General features: G+C 31.3%; 1 protein-coding gene across 4 annotated transcripts in view; it reads left to right on the plus strand.

Annotated features, from left to right (window-relative positions):
* Positions 1-18,484, plus strand: part of LOC129940273 (polypyrimidine tract-binding protein 3) — a 768,555-nt gene that overhangs the window by 207,867 nt on the left and 542,204 nt on the right. For 2 of the 4 annotated variants that reach the window (XM_056049470.1, XM_056049679.1), the window contains exon 1: positions 484-1,619. The exons of the other annotated variants lie outside the window; for them this stretch is intronic. The gene's annotated coding sequence lies outside the window, so the exon portion shown is untranslated. Of the gene's footprint in view, positions 1-483; positions 1,620-18,484 lie in introns of those variants that run through there. 4 annotated transcript variants of the gene reach the window in all.

Consider the following 18,484-nt stretch of genomic DNA (forward strand, 5'->3'; position numbering starts at 1 on the left):
GATCTTCACCGTCGTCTCGTCATCGTCACCCCTCATCTGATCACATACTAAACAAAATACATCACAAAACAAAAAGAAAAACTTCAGCAGAAAACAAGTCTTGTTCAGTTCTTGTGTCTTTGCTTTCAGTTTCTTTTCTTTCAATTTCAATTTCGAGTTCTTTTTCGTTTTCTATTGCTCCGCCGAGCGACAACTGAGCCGAATTGAAACCAAAACCAAACCAAACCGATGATCATTTACGATCAAAAATTTTTAGGTACACAGAAAAACACCAAAAAGGCGTCTCTCTGTTTTTGTATTGTATTGTTAATATGTTCATATACGTTTTCGAGTGAATAGCTTTGCGTGTGTGTGTGAGGAGGTTAGGTTCGATGGTAGAGCAGAGACGGAGTACCGCTGCTGCTGCTGCCTGCTGCCGCTGATGATATCCAAAAACATTTTTTTACAGTTTCTCAGTTTTCAGTCTCAGCACCGAAGTCACAAACGTTTTTCTCTCTACGTCAATATTTTATTCTTTTTGATTCAAATTTTATCGTTGATTTATGAATTTTATTCGCATTTTTTTAATACACAAAATCGTTTGATTGATTTTATCTTTTTATAAAATTGTTTTGTTTGTTTATTTCAAAGAAGAAATTCATTCAATTTTTTATTTTCATTTGAATTTTGTGTTTGTTTTGAATTAAAAAAAAGAAAGAAAATTCTTTTCACCCCTTTTGATCAATTGTGTGGTGAACGTGAATGTTTGGATAAATCCAAATCATACCTCAATACAAGTTCGATACTGTAATCGCGGAATTTTGAAATCTGAATTCTAATTCGTTGTTCTCGGCATCGGAAGTTTTGTAAGAATATTGAAAATCATCAGCATCCGCAATCAGGGAACCGTCAATTTGCCTTCCCCCCGCCCTCAAATAAAAACAAAAGTGTTTCCTCATCCCCCTGATAAAAAAAAATTATTTCAAGCTAAAAACCACGTGAGCGAGTGTGTTATATTTTTCTATTTTGTTGCGATTTTCTCAGAAAAAAGTCGTGGAAATAAAAGTCAAAGCCAATAACATCAAGAATCAAGATCCAATCCAACCCAATTGCTTTTGATATCCCTTCTTCGTCTCTCTTTCTCTCTCTCCCTATGTTCTTTTATCAAAATCAAATTAAACAGCTTCTCTCTCATTGTCACGGATTGAAATTGAAGTTGAAGATCGATTAATCGCAAGCAAAGCACTCGGTGTAGCTTAATTTTGTCCCGAATCAACCTTTTGATAGCTACATTGCTTACGTCAGAATAAAAATTAACACCACCAACATTTAGAAAAAAAAGCGCGCAATTTTCTTTATCGTCGTGTTGTTATGATTTGAAATTATACCTTTTATCGTCATCGTGTGAAAAATCCAATTCAGTGAGTGAGAATTCACGGTGAGTTTCTTAACGTTTAAGAAAAATCTACAAAAGTTGTGTGTTTCTTTTGCTCGAGAAGCAGAATAGTGCAACAAAACAAAATTAAAATAGAAGAATTTTTGTTGGGAATCTTAATTGTTTTTCCCACGCCCAATTGCCCATATAAAAAACCGTTATTTGTGGATTATCGGTATCGCACTTTGCCCAGAGTAACTTACCTGTAAGTATCTTTGTGTCTACCTTTAAAAAATAGGTTAATTTAGATTTTCCTAAGTTTTTTTTTACATTTTTATCATTTCATTCATTTTAAAGTTTTGAAGTTTGTTTTTTTTTTTGATTTTTGCTTTGATGATTATTGTTTTTTATTGCACCTTTTGATACCATAGGTACATTTGCCTATTCTGTCCTTAAACCGTTTTGTATATAGGCGAATTTTAACGCCATCATTTTGTATCCATATCCAGCACTTTGCCTATTCTCTACCTTCTCCTAAATCTACCTACAATTAAATGTTTTCTTATCTCAGTTTTGCTTTTTGTTGATTTTATTTTTGCATAATTTTTTTCCTTTTTTATCTTTAGAAACACGAATGAGAATTTTTGTTGTTAATTTTGTTTTTTAATTAAACTTAATTCATAGTGAATTACGTCATAATTTTTGTATATCGGTGCTTTGTTATCATAATTTTGTGTTTTTTTTTTTCATTTTCTGTTTTGATTACCGAAAATTATTCTATTATTTCTCGTCATTCGTTTTTGAAGCAGTTTCGAAATTGTTGTTTTTGTTATTATTAAATTAAACGGTTATAGGTATTTTCTATTCTTGTTATTTGAATACTTACATACTCGTACCTTACCTAGGATAGGTTAACACTTTAGGTAAACCGAAGTGGTGTCCTTTTTTTTTTAATTCTGTCAAAGGTAAAAACTGGTTTTCTTTTTGAAACTACCTTTTCGTTACTTGTTGAATACGCAATAAAGGTATTTTTACCCTCTTGAATCATCCTAGGTAGGTATACCTATGTTCTTGGAATACCTACCTAACTATTTTTTTTTCAAGGCGAAATTCATAGATATAAGGAATTTTGAGCATATTATATGTACTCGTATGTATGTAAGCAGGTAGACATAAGGTGAGGATCATTAATGATTTCATTCTTTGATGTTTGTATGCAGTTATATGCACCTTTATATCTGATAGGAATTACCTTCCTTTATATATGTACAAAATTCTATTAACCTAAATGGTTAGAGAAGGGATGGTTTATGTAGCTATGCATATTTCTATTTATTCCCCTTCCGGTTAATTGCACAGTTCACACATCATTTTGAGAACGCATATAAGTAGGTACATTGAATTGCACCTGTCATTGGCAAAGGATGTTTTTCGTTCTTTGTTTGAGTTAAACTAGGACGAAGTTGCAACAACAAAGTCAAACCAGAATTTTTCGGTGGTTGAAATAATGAATAGGTGCATGAATGGAGTTATCCTTTTGAAAATAAGAAGGATTATACGAGTACCTAACTATTTATTGAAAAACCGGCATATTGTAAAAAATGAATTTAATCATTCAACAAGCCGGTTCTAATAAAGTATTACTCTTTAATTAAATAGGCACGAAGGTATCCATTTGATTGTTCAGTTTTCCATTTTCACCTTGTTTTGATTTTCTTCGGGTCATATTCTCAACTTTTTCAATTGCAATGAAATTGACTTTAGATAACAACTAACAACATTAATGTTCTCAGGTACGCAAACATTATTTTCAAATCTTCAGTAGGTTGTTATTTTGAAAAAAAAAACCTACCTAGAGCAATTTTGAAAAAGTGAACACAGTGCCTTTAATGCCAAATTAGGTTTTTCAAAAAAAAATTACGCTTGGATGCGACCCACACTGGTAACTTCCCATCCCGTCTGTCGATTTGTCTTGCTTAAAAGTTCGTCTATATGTACTCGTATCAAATTTTACCAAATTTGCGTAATATTTTTTGTAGATTTTATTTTTTTATGAAAAACGGACCGTCGGATTTTTATATAAACATTACTGAATATCGAAAATATTTTCTGTGAAATAAAATAAGTTTGAAGCCAATATTTTTAATTTTTGAAAAGCTATTTGAGTGGAAAGTAAATTTTTACCAAGTTTTAGTATTGTTTTTTTTAGAGTTTTATTTTTTGTAAAAAAACTGTCTATTCGATTTTTTTCAAAATTTTATCGAATGTTGAAAACAATATTTTTTATAAGATAAAAGTAGTTTAAAGCCAATATCTACAATTTTTGAAAAGATATTTGAGCCGAAAATCAATTTTTACCAACTTTTATACATTTTTTTTTAAAGTTTTTATTTTTTGTAAAAAAACTGTCAGTTCGATTTTTCTCAAAATTTGTCCTAATGTTGAGAACAACATTTTTTATAAGAAAAAAATAGGTAGAATCTATTATCTCAAAGTTTTTAAAAGATATTTGAGTCAAAAATCATTTTTTACAAACTTTTGTTAATTTTTTTCGGTTTTTAATTTTTTGTAAAAAAACTGTCAATGCGATTTTTCTTAAAATGTTACTGAATGTTAATAAAAATATTTCTTATAAGATAAAATAAGATTTAAGCCCAAATTTCAAGTTTTTGAAAAGATATTTGAATCGATATTCAATTTTTACCAATTTTGAGTAATGTTTTTTTTTTGATTTTTATTTTTTATAAAAAAAGCTGTTAATTCGATTTTTCTCAAAATTGTATCAGATCTCAAAAACATAATTCTTCGGTGCACAAAATTGTTTTGGAAATGAAATAATATTTTAGTGGTAAAATTTTGAAGGTGACAAATTTTTGTTTTAAGTTTTTATGATTTATAAAAAAAAACTGTTAAATGGATTTTTTTTCAAAAAATATATTTCTTTGATATCACGTTACAATATATTATATAAAATTTAATTCAAGTCTCTAGTGTAACCGAAATTTTCACTTTTTTTCAAACTGCTATTTTAAAAAACCACCCACGCAATTTTCTTGAGAGCCCTTTCTGCATCTTTCTGCCTTATTATCTGTATAACAAAATTTATTTGAAATCGATATCTCTTCTGGTTCTTGACCTATGGACGACTAAAAAAACGTCGAGAACGTACGGACGTAGAAACGTACGTACACACGCACGCACATACATCTTTCTAAAAATCTTTTATTTCGATTGTAAGGACTTTGAAACGTCGAAAAATTTCAAAATTTTCAATTTGACACATTGGACCCATTACAATAACTTCATATGGAAAATTAAAAAAGAAGACTATTATGAGACCCACAAGAATAACTTCACATCCCGTCTGTTGATTTGTCTTGCTTAAAAGTTTGAAGGTTTTCGTGTTTTGTTAAAAAAGTTGACAGTTAAATAAGTCTTGAAAAATTTCAAATTACCAACAATATCTTGCTTATAATAAAATAGTTTGATTTCGAAATCTGTTTTTGGTAACAAGATTTTTAGTCGAAATCCAATTTTTACCAATTTTACTCCCATGTTCCAAATTCCGATCGAAAGTGAATTGAAATCACTTTTCAATTTCACGTGAAATGAAATTGCATGTTCTTCAATTTTGTCAGAACTGAGAGATCATCCATTTTTATTTTGTTTCTGAAGTAAAATATTTGCTGTTTTGAAGACGAATGAAAATATTGTTGACAATTTTAAGAGATAACAATTCAAGAAAAAAATTAAAAAGACTAATTTTGCCAAACAAATCAAATATATTGAATTTTCCTGACAAGTGTAAGTGTGTGAAAATTATAAAGAATTGTTCTGATAAATAAAGATAGTTCTTGATTTCACCTTTTAAGCTTTTATTATAATTTTAGATTAAGCAAAGACGAAGGGAAATTGAACCTTCTATATAACCTTCATCGATTCCTTCAAATCAAATACTTGTTGCAACCTTCCGATTCCTAGCAGAAGGAAGGTATCAAAGATCAATTCACAGAAATAAATAATTTGGACAAACCGAAATACAGAACATCCATTTGCATGTTTGAAAATCCAATTCAAAATAACGAATTGTGGAACACCCAAATTCACTGTTGCAAAATGTATTACGAGCACAAGCTGCCCCCAAAATGTGCGATAAAATAAAAATAAGAGAGCGCCAACTTACAATAATTTGGGGAAAGAATTTCTCGAGTTAGAAAAAGAAAGACTCCAAATTTTAAAGCAAGTGATAGCAAAAGAAGAGGATAGTGATGACCTTCAATTTTTCAAAAGTCTTTTGCCATTTATGACACAATTTAACACTTTCCAAAAGCTTGAGATAAGAACTGACATTCAAAATATTATATTGGAAAAATTAAAAAATATAAATAAAGATTAAAATAAACAAAAAAAAACATTAAACTTTAAATATAAAACTAGCTGTTATTCTCGACTAATTGCTTTCTTTTGTCTTGTTAATTTTGGTCGAACTTTTTCAAACAGCAAGTCAAAAGATGGTACTGACATACGACAATTTGCCAAAATCGATCTGGAAATCTGCGAAGATTAAGATATAAATGATGAAATTCACCATAATTTTCCCTTTCACAATTTAATGGGGTGTACACCAAATCTACGAATTCTCGATCTTATTACAGATCTATAAATATGAACGCGACTTTCAACTAGTAAGCTATAATGAACCGCACTTGACGATACCATTTTCTCCAACTAATCGCTCAGCGACGTGTCGTTTAGTAAATGGCTCGTAGCTCATTGCGTGGCCGGACCCTAAAACAAAAATATTTGAAGTCGATATCTTTACTAGTTCTTGAGCTATGGACGACGTCAACGTCGCGAACATACGGACGTACGAACATACGGACGTACGAACGTACGGACGTACGAACGTAGGTACACACGCACTCACGCACGCACAGACATCCATCTAAAAATCTTTCATTTCGACTTTAGGCACCATGAAACGTCGAGAAATGTCAAAATTTTCAATTTGACAAATCGGACCGATTAGAATAACTTTCTATGGGAAGTAAATATACAAAATAGTTTGATTTCGAAATATATTTTTTTTAACGAGTTTAGTCGAAATCCAATTTTTACCAATTTATTTAGCATTTCCTATTATTCCTATTATTTCTTATATAAACAAATACAAATTGGATAAATTAAATTAATTTGAAGTCAATATTTTCTATTGTTCTCGAGATATCGAGTACCGAACATGAATTTTTACCAAATTGGAGTCCTTTGTTTTGTGTATTTTATTTGTTTATGAAAAAAAAAACTGACTGTTAGATTTTTATAAAAATCGAAAACAATATTTCCTTTGAAATAAAAAAAGTTTGAAAACAATGTAAATTTTCAATTTGACAAATCGGCCCGATTACGATTACGTCCCATTGGAAGTTACTAAGATTGACAATTTTCTTATCGAAAATTTAAAACTTAAAAAATATTTTTACAGATTATATCTTGAGTACGGATAAAAGTTTTTTGATTTAAAAGATTTAAGTGTTCTGCTATTTTCTTAAATTTTCCTATGTTAGGATTACAAGAATGCTATATCCAGAGTGACACTTGACTTTAGTGCTTAATTAACAAAATGCAGGCTATTCTCCGAAATATTTTTTTTCTTGCAATTTGGTAAAATTTTGAGAAAAGTCAAACTAACTGTGTCTTACAAAAAATAAAAATCCCCAAAAAAAAAACACTAAAAGTTTATTTAAAATTAATTTTTGAATCGAATAGTTTTGGAACAATTAAAGATATTGCCTTCAAAATAATTTGTATCTTATTAAAAATATTGTTTTCAACATTTGGTAACATTTTTAGAAAAGTTTAATTCTTATAAAAATTAAGAATCTACAAAAAACTACTACGCGAAATTCGTAAGAACTGATGTTTGATTGGAATATTTCGAGATTAGATGAAGGTATTCGACTTCAAAACGATTTCATTTCATGCAAAATCGTGTTGTTAACGTAAATTAGAAAAATGCAATTGGTACAAATTATTTTATGTAAGAAATAAAAAAACTTTCAAAAAGTGCTGCTAAAATTGGTTTTCGACTAAAAATGTCGGGAACAAAAACTAATATTGAAATCAAAATTTAATTTATCATAATACAAAAAATTGATAACAAATGGTTTTCGACTTAAGTTTTATGAGAACAGAAAAAGATACTGACTTAAAACTGTATGGAACAAAATATCGGCCAAATCCAATGGTCCTGATTTTCTATGACGCGAGGCTGCCCTCAATATGACGAATTATCTCATCCTTAAGCTCTTTATTTGTTGCTGTCTTATCGACGTACACCTTTTCTTTTCAATAACCCCATAAGTCCAAGGGTGTCAAATCACATGATCCTGTCGGTAAATTGACATCGCCACTACGTGAAATAACACGGCCATTGTTGCCGTTGCGATAAATAGCCATTGTTTCTTTCTCTGTGGCAAGTGGCATCGTCCTGATGAAACTACATATCGTAAACATTTATAAAAAACATTAATTTACAGTAACTGCTTGACCTCAATCATCTTGGAAAAAAATACGGCCCAGTCAATCTTTGTGGGTGCATTTGTTTTTCGACAGTCACTTTTGGATTATCATTCGCCCAAATGCTACATTTCTGTTTATGGACGAATCCACTGAGGTAAAAATTTGCCTGATCACAGGAAATGAGTTTTTTCGCAAACTGATTATCAATTGTTACTAATTTTTGACACCATTCTGACCATTGACGACGCTTGAAACAGTAAAGAGACTTTAGTTGTAGACTCAATTGAACCTTTTAAGCGTGTAAATGCATAACTTTCATCAACGCCAATCGTGAGAGGTGCGATTGTTAGGCACGTGGACAATTTGTGGTGAAAGGATCTTTAGCCACACTATATCTAATAGGAGCAATATTTTCTGCGGTAGGAGCTGTACGATTTTTCCGATTGTACGCACATTTGGACGATTCAATTTACCAAAAATTTCAAGATGTACACAACATGCATTTTGTTTTGAACACCCTTTTAATAATAAGCCTGAATAACATTAACGCGTTGCTCCATTGTGTATCTTTCCACATTTGAAATAGTATTTGTCTGAAATTCAGGAATTTTAAATGAAATGCAGAAAATAACTTGACGTTAAGGTGTGATACAAATTCAACATCCATTCCCAAAATTTAGCCATCTTTTATAAAGTTTCGAGAAACCTTAAATTGAACGCTTTAATAGAGTAATTTTTAGTGCTGATTTCGAATCCGTAGTTTGATGTTAATAATCTGCACACCTTTTTAAAATACCTACCAGTTTTCAAACTTATTTTTATATTTTTCAAAATATTTATAAAAAACTAAATGTCATAGCAGTTTTTAGAAAAACCTGAAGCGATAAAGTGATTTTTTAGTAGTATTTAAATAAAAGCAATTTAAACCTCTCGAAAAAGTGCAAATTGAATGCCATAGGAAAAATCTTGCCGTTCAATGTAAAATTAAATACTCTTAAAATTCTAAGGTTCTTTTAAATATCTATTCCATTAGATATCTAATGGATTTAGTCAAATTATTATAATCAAAGTATTTGAATGGTGTTGGCTACCCTTACAATGTTTCAACGCAAATCTTTTTTTGCACTCGTATTGTAGCGTGAGTCCTAAAAGATCTTAACATACATAAATCTGCTGCTCCGGATGGTATCCCCGCTATTGTTCTGAAGAGGTGTTCTTCATCGCTGGCAAAACCACTGCGTAAGCTTTTTCTCATCTGTCCTACTCCTCAGGTCTCTATTCCCAAAAAAAGCGAACCTCCCTCACCGTCTATTGCACTTTCGTCACTTCTTTTCAAGGTCATGAAAACGCTGATTAATTATCAGCTCAAAAAATATCTTGAAGAGCGGAAGCTTCTCAATGACCGACAGTTTGGCTTTCGTAGCAATAGATCCACTGCTGATCTCATGCTTCATCTCACCGAACAGTGGAACAAATCTGTACATAGTTTTGGAGAAAGTAAGATTATTGCACTAGATATTTCAAAAGCATTTGATAGGGTTTGGCATCAGGCTCTCTTATCGAAAATGCGTGCTTTCGGTTTTCATAAATCCCTCCTTCATTGGATTAGTAATTACCTTTCGATTCGTTCAATACAAGTTGTATTGGATGGAATTAAGTTTGAAAACCACAAAATAAATGCTGGTGTGCCGCAGGGCTCTGTTTTATCTCCAACACTCTTTCTCATTTTTATTAATCATCTCCTGTCTGCAACATCTAATCCAATACATTGTTTCGCTGACGATAGTACTCTTAGCTTTTCATATTCGTTTTTAGATTCACATCCCTCTTCTTCGTATGTGGAACTGCAACTACAAAATATAATAAGCTCATTAAATTCCGACCTAAATAGCATTGTACAATGGGGAATAAGAAACCGCTTGGAATTAATGCTTTGAAAACGCAATGCTGTCTTGTATCGTTAAAGCGAAATATACCCCCCCTGCCATTATCCATAAATGGCACTGGCATCGAGGAAACTGAACATCTCGATATTCTGGTTATGTGTATCACCAACCATCTTTTGTGAAACGATTACATACGCGATGTCGCAAAAAATGCCGCAAGATGTTTGGGTTTTCTAAGGCGATGCAAGAAGTTTTTCTCCCCCTCTGATCTGGGCTGGTACTCCTGCAACTTAGTTAAGCCTCTTGGATAGTATTGAACGTAGAGCATTTAGATTGATTGGTGATATTACTTGAACATCGTTGAAATGTTTCTTGTCTTACCCTCTTTTACCGTTATTTTAATGGTTTATGCTTTAGAGAAATATCCAGCTCCATTCCTCCCCTTAAAGAGTTCAACCGTAATACTCGCGCTTCTAGGAATGCTCATCATTATACCCTCGAGCCCATCTTCAGTCGTACTGTCAAGTATAGAGATTCGTTCTTTAGCCGTACTATGCGAATGTGGAATGCCTTGCCATACTCTGTCTTTCCCAGCTATTGCAATATTCAGGAATTCAAAACCAATGTCCACCGACATCTCCTTTCAACCCCTCTTTCCCTTTCCTAGTGTCTACATAATAAGGGTAATATAACCCTTTGAGTGTGCGCTTATTATAAAAACTCAGTGGAAAAGTTTTGAAAATTTGTAAAGTATTTTAAAAATCATATGTTATCCATGCCTAGAAGTCATTCAAGAAAAACCATGAAGTCGAATAAGTACTGCTTTTTAACAAATTATTTCCTAATTTATTCATAAAATCAACAAACCCAAAGTTAAAAATGACGAAGAAATTATTAAAGCTTAGTTTCAAAATTTCTTTAAAGGTTTAAAGTTTTCGTTAACAAAAAAAAAACGTTTTACAGTTCTTTAAGAAACTTAAATATTTTCAGTTATAACACATATGTATTTAAATCCAAAATTTATATTTGATTTTTAAGGTCCATACCAAGCTACATACAAGATGTCCCACACAAATCTTTTGAATAATGAAAATCAATTAGGTAATTCAATCATTTCTCACAAAAAATAATTTCAATATGCAACTTTGGTCGAAATATGGTTTTTGTTGGACTATTTTATGGCTATGTAAAAGAAATTTGATTTTGATTGATTAATATTTTATTTATTTAAATGTTTAATGGCTTTATTTTCAAAAGTGTTCATTATTGACATAAATAAGACGTTCAAATTTAAAGGTCAGATCAGAAAATAAATAAAGACTCTAAGTGTGGAATAGACTTGTCTAACCTTTTAATAATATTTAATTCCATATTATGTACCAATTGATAATTCCAAAAAGCTAAAATAAGTAAAAAATTCCATAATCTTATGTTTCTGAATGATATAACCTCTTTTAAATCACTAATAATAATGTTATAGACTTTTAATGGAAGAATAATTATCTAATTGACAAATATCGAAATTTGACCTTATTTTGTTTGCATTACGCACTTCAATAAAATTATTCCAAAAATTAAGTCATTAAAAAATTAAAAAAAATGTGTTGAGACATTCATTACTTTGGAATGCCACTCTTTTTTTTTCCTCATTGTCTATGAGCAAACACAGAATAAAATTTAAGAAAAAATGTAACTTTTTGTTAAAGGTCATTTACATCACTGACCCCGATAGACAGGGGCAGCACAGTAGCTCATCATCATAATTTCTATAAAGCTATTAAAAAAAATATAATTGTATATTTTCCCACGACTTTTAAAGCCTCTTTCTAGTTTCAGAGAATGATATTATGCTACTTCTGGTACTGTTGGTTATGGAAACTAGCTTTGCCGCACATCGGACAAGTCTCAATTACACAATAATAGAGATCTCATATTTTTATTTTGTCTGTTTCTTGTTTTGATATAAATGACAAATAAAATTATGTCTTTGTTTATTTTATATAAAAACAGCCGGCATTTGGCTGCGGCGTCGCCCGGTGGCGGTATAGTCTTTGCCAATAAAACTTTTACAGTGGTCTTGTGTCGCATTTTGTCTTCCTTAAACAAAAACTGATCCCGCACATGTTTCTAATTAAATTTTATCATAGTTTATCTAAATATAGGCATGTATCTACATTATTTCGATTATTCATAGTTTTTGTAGATACATTATGCATATTCCATTGTAAATAGAATTGTAAATAATTTCCGTTGTAGGTAAATATCTTTTGTGTAAACAAAATATACCCAAGAAAAAAAGAGGCATTGAAAGTTGAACTTATAAGACGCGACGACGTAACGTAAAGCACATCAGTAGCACTACATAATGTAATTTATGTAATCTCAATTACCTATCTATAGACCTAATATTGCAAATACAAAATCTGTGAGGATTTGTTGTTGTTGTTTTGTTTATTTACTTACACAAGTACGTAAGTTTTTTCTGCTATTGACCAATGAAACGAGAGCTATTTGTTTACTATGATTTAAAAAGCAAACTTGTGAGTGTTTCAAGGTCTTATTTGTGTAATTTTTGTTAACATAAAATTGTTCCAATTGGATATTTTGTAAGAATGAAAAAAATAAAATAGAAGATAACTCGTATATTGTGTGTACAAGAATAAGTCATGGCGAATATTACACATATTTGCGTTCGAGATTGATATTTGCTTAGAGTCTTAAGTTCGATTAAAAACCTTTATTTTTACTTCTGTAACCGTTACAAAAAAGATGATTTTAAGAGAAAACTGATGATTTGATCAAGTTTTCTTAAGGAAAGTTATGCCAAAAATGTATTAACGCTTGAGAATGATATTGGTTTAAAATCTTAAGTTTGATTTTTACTTCTGTAACCGTTACAGAAAAGATGATTTTAAGATTATGAGAACATTTTCTTAAGGAAAGTTATGCCAAAAACGTATTTATGCTTGAGATTGATATTGGTTTAAAATCTTAAGTTTGATTTTTACTTCTGTAACCGTTACAGAAAAGATGATTTTAGGAGAAAACTAATGATTTGAAGAAGTAAAAACACTTCTGTAACTGTTACACTAACGACGATTTTAAAAGGAAACTGATGATTTGAGTAGATTTTCTTAAGAAATTTTTTTTTTATTAAAAAAACATTAATATTTACATCTGTAACCGTTACACCAAAGATGATTTTAAGAAAAAATTGATGATTTGATACAATTTTCTTAAAAAAAAGTTTCACCAATAATATATTAACGCTTAAGACTGATATTTGTTTACAGTCTAAAGTTCAAAACCTTCCTTTTTACTTCTGTAACCGTTACACATAGGATGATTTTAAGCCAAAAATAAGACTTACAATAAATCGTACAAATGCGGTTTTAGGGTGATATTGGGCCTTGTGAATAAAGGCATCGAAAAAACAGTACTGGCTTAAGCTTTGTTTCATGTGAATAAAAGAAAAGGTTACGCTACATACCCCATATTATTAATTTTGCTTTCTCATATTCATTTTGTTCGTTCGACAATATTCAAGATTATTAAGAGTTAACAATAAATACTTATAACATAAATTTAATCCTTTCTTTTATTTTGAATTTTGGAATATAATACCGGCAAAGTCAAAAACATTGGTAATATTTCTAGCATTCATTTATTAACACGTGTTAGCTCAGAAGATTAAGCTGAATCTGGAATTTTTTGTACTTAAGAGCAAAAGTAAGCGAATCTTGAAATTTGGTTTATCAAATCTATTTACATACTGTAAAAGGACCATTACGAGTTTGTAATATAACTTGACCGATGATTGATGGATAATTCCAAGAAAGTTCTTGGTTTATAGTCCTTGAGCTATGTGCATACTTACAAAATTATTTCCACTGCTCATCAAGCTAGAACCTATTGCATGGACCGTTAAACTTTAAGTTGGGTACGAATACATCGCATTTGAATGTCATTTCCGTGATTTAGCTGGTATCTCCGATACAACAATTTTGATAATTTTAAATTGTCTGCCTTCGTTCTTGGCTATCTGATAATGAAGTTGCATGAAAAGCGTCAGGCAATAATTCATTTAAATGTTTTGCCAAAATATGGAACACAAAGCGACAAGTGACAAGAGTGAAAACCATAAAAGTTGCAACATTCAATTTGTATGGAAATAAAAAACATTTGCTTTAATTTGTACATCTTTCGATTAGATCGCGATGTTGGCTAAATATTATATTGACTTTTTTGTCTCCATCGGTCTTAGAATTTCTCTACTGCAAGGTACAATGCAGGAACTCCATGAATGAAATTATTTTCTTGCATATTCTCGTAAATATATGATTGATCTTTTCAAGGCCAGCGATTCATATATTGATCCTGGCCACTGAGCGCCCACACTTGTGAGTTCTTCAGTAGCCTAAATGTTGCTTGTGGGCACATTCAAAGCTCCTTAAAACGTGAATTCTGCTATCCGTTTTGTATTTTCCGTTCCGATTTAACGGAAATCTTAAATGATTATAAACCTTTTCCGTAGTTGGCCAAGTGCTTAGTGTTATCAACTCAAACATCTTGTCCATTTTGGAACTGAAATCAAAGATCACTCAAATATCTAAAAAAAATTCGCATCACCTCACCGTTTTGTAAAAACTGCCGCACGCGTATGAACTCAGTCATACTCGCAAAGCAACTAAAGAGAAATCTTAAAATAATAACTAGTCTAAGGTTTCCAGTCAGGGGTTCAGGAATCTTGATATTTGTGTAGCTTAGCTATAATATTCTAGCTGAAGGTACTGTAAATCATACAATCTGAAGATTTTGCTGGAAAAATAGCAAAAACCACATTAGTCAGCTTCAGCTATTTTACGTAGTACACATGACGTGATGGTAAATGCGTAGGACTGTCATGCCGGAAGCCCAATCCATCTAAAGTTTATTTCGTGGGTACTGCCTCTTAGAGGAATTCAAAAATTGTCCGAGAGTAATTCTTGTCATAAAAAGTGCTTTCTCAAATTAGCCGTTCGAATCTGATTTAAAACTGTAGGTCCCCTCGATCTCTGACAACATTACTCGAACTCAGGAATGGTTGATAGTTGTGAGCCACTAGGCCTTAATTTGGAACGAACTATTATTTATTTTTTAATAGTTTTACTAGAAGACATTTTTTTCATTTCTAGCACAGGATTTTTTTTAATCACACAAAACTAAGCTTTCACTCAAAGATCCAAGTTAGAACTTTTGCTGTTTTTTTATTTAAAAGACCTTAAAATCTTAAACTTAATAATATACACAAAACTAGCTTGTATCGACATTGATGAAAATGAATAGTTCGAAAATCTCCAATGGTATTGTGTTGGGTCCTAATATTGGGGGTGTTGGTTTTCAGAAGAACCCCATTTCTGACACATTTCTTGAGTTCTTTGATATATTCGTTTAACTTTACGAATATCAAACAGTTTGATGCGCTCTGCACGAAAACGACGTTATTAGGCCATATTTTTCCTTCTACAGTAAAAATCGTAACATTTCCGGTGATTGGCCAAACGTTATCCCAAGATGTGCAAGATATCAACGTCTCTAGCTAGACTATATTTTTTAGGGCTACAATTAGTCATTGGCTTATCCCAACAAGCCGAAATAACGACGTGGAAAGAACTCACAGCCAACATTGAACTCGAAATATCAGCTGTTAAGACCAAAATGTTTGGCCTAGGTATCTAAAATTTCATGATTTGCTTGTACTTCACACCGATTATGTATTTTCCAAAAAATTCACCGGAGCATTAAAAAAGTGAAAAATTTTATTGATCTCAATTATTTCACGAACAATTCACAATAATTATAGATCACAAAGTCGTTCAAGTGGCTCCCGCGGATGGCTTGTTAAAGTTTTCGGGCTTCAGTGCATAGATTCACGATTCTCCACTAAAGTGTATCAAATCGTAGCTCCAAGACAAGCTAAGATGACTGATAATACGATTTGCGTATTGGTTTGTAAATTATCGATTTTAACATGGGTGTGTCAAGCCATCCTGCATAAACCTGAGATTGTCCAAATTCAGTAAAAAATGGTAAAAATTCTTTAACACCCACAGTTGGCCGAAGTGTTGTCTTCGGTCTTATTTTGGAGAAAGACGGTGCAATAATGCCACCAACAGTCCGCATAAAACGTTCATTTTCTGCGGATTATTTGTATTCTCGACAATAACGTCATCAGAGTTCTTCAAGTTCTCCGAGCTCCAAAAGCGGCATATTATGTATAGTTTGGCAAAGTTGTAGTCGAAATAATATTTCTTATCAAAAAAGATGATTTTTCGACTAAAATTCTAATGTAAAATATATGGAACAAACTTGTTCCTGTATCCAAATGAACCACTTTTTTCGTAATGTCACGTTTGATTGAAATTTCGAGTTCCAAATATTTTACCAATGCAATAGACTTCATGGTCTTTATCAGTGTGGTTTTAGACCAGGAAAGTCCTCATTCGGTAGGTCCTGGAAAAAACCCAAGAACAGCTAATAGATACTCACTATCAATGTATCAATTTCAACATATGACAGCATTTACAGAGACGACAGCATCCCTGCCAAGCTTGTCCGTTTGTTAAGGATAGAGAACTCGAGCTGCTCCATAAAAGGTTGAAAACAGCTCAAGAGAAAGGCTTAAGGCAAGGTGATGCGATGTCATGGAATTTTTCAACGTCGTACTTGAAAAAATACAATAGTGCTCCCACGAAGTTTGTTTTGTGAGACCTTAGTTCACACAGAACTGTAGCTCCACCTTAAGTAAGTAAGTAATTCACTTTATATAAAAACTGTACTTAATCTGTTAAAATTAATATATGAGTTCATGTTCATAAAAACGACGAAACATTTTCTGTAAATTCTGTAACGTGTTAAAAATGATTAAAACGTTGCTTAACTCCTAAACAATCAAGAAGGGTCTATGAAATTATGTATTCAGTAGACGCTTATAGTCATTATTTACAAATTCTAACTTACCACTGCAATTTATAGTGACGTCATTAGTATTAAAATAAATTATGATGCTCGTACGTAAACTTTCCACTAAGAGGTCTGCAATTCAGAATTCTATCTTCCACACTGGGCTGACCAAAGTATTTTTTTTCCATGGTTGAAAAAGTGCGTTTCATGTTCTTCTTTACGATCTGTTGCTCCAAATAATTATACATATTAATTATTAATAATAATGTTTATTAATAATTACAAAATTATAAAACAGTAATTATTTCACCATGTATAGCCCTTAGATAAACTTAAAACCATCTATTTAAAAAAAAGGTGCAAGTCATCATTATTTCCCAACTACTGAAACTAACAAGTATGTTAATTATAAGTTTATATAACACCAAGAATCTCAGAACTCGTATAATTATTTATAAGCCTTTATCTATTCATAACCAATTTTCACACTAAAAAATCATAAACATAAATGTAGGTACATTTAGGTGAACAACATAATAATAAAACTTATATTTCTTAGACTTAGACTCAGGGGCCTCAAATTTATTAACAATAAATATAAAAAAAAGTATGAATCTATTATCTTTCTTTATAACATAAAACACGTATTTTTCCCCCACCAACAACCAACCATGCCGTGTTATATCAATTATAACGCCATGAACTCCTCATCATAAAAGCTATAAAACTTAGATACTTTTTCTGTAGGTTATGCGTAGGTACGCACTCATAGATATATATGTAGGAGTCTTCTTTTTTGTACATAACAATTAATTGTAAGTAGTTACGCATAACGCACATATGTACGTAGGTACATTTATCTTTACCCGCATTTTATAACAATACACTTACTCGTAGTTTCATTAGCTATACGTTAGGTTCATACCTCTATACGTCTACTTTTAGACTTGAAGTGCTTTTATGCTGCCTGTTTTTAGATTGTTTCACATAAAAATGGCGTATGTTGTTGAGTTTTTTATTTTTGTTTTGAAAGTTTGTTTTTATTTCTCTTGATCTTACTTAAGGTTTTCGAGGGTCTTTGAATTAATTAACTGATGCCCTTGACAACTATGTTTTCGTTCATTAACGAACCAAAATGAAAAAAATCATAAGGCTTATTTCAAAACCATGCGTGGTTTACAAATTCAAATTCGTCTAAAGTGTTGTCCACAAAAATTAAAGGATACCTAATATGCCATCATCATGGCATAAAGTATCTATCTACTTCTACATGCGAGTAAATCAAGCTCATTTCCGTTGATATAAAAAGAGTCTGGAAATTTTTTGTTTGTTTGATCTACCCTGAGGTCAAAAAAGAAATATTAAAACTATCAATTTGTTGAGCAATCCAAAAAAAAAAAAGATACCTAAAGACAAAAAAGCCCCCTCCCAAAAATGCGAAACACAGATAAAATGATGAAGTCAGCTCATTCAAAAACAAACACAAACAAAAAAAATACAAAAAAATACAAAATTTGAAAGACGGGCTTCATGAATAGAAATTTAAAAGGGAAAACACATAAAAGAGTCAAAAAAAAGATACAAAAAAAGATACAAGACAAAAAGAATAATAAAACACGAGAACTTTAGATTTCGCCTTCAAAATATTTCAAATTCAAGGTCAGCAGTGTTAAGTTTAAGAAGACGGCCGTTCAACTTGATAATTTAATAACCACGACTCAATTCGTGTTCTCTTATTAGCAGTTTACACATTTAAATAAACAAAAGTAAAAATGATGAAGAA

Source organism: Eupeodes corollae, chromosome 1, assembly GCF_945859685.1.
Source record: "Eupeodes corollae chromosome 1, idEupCoro1.1, whole genome shotgun sequence".
Classification (NCBI taxonomy): Eukaryota; Metazoa; Arthropoda; class Insecta; order Diptera; family Syrphidae; genus Eupeodes; species Eupeodes corollae.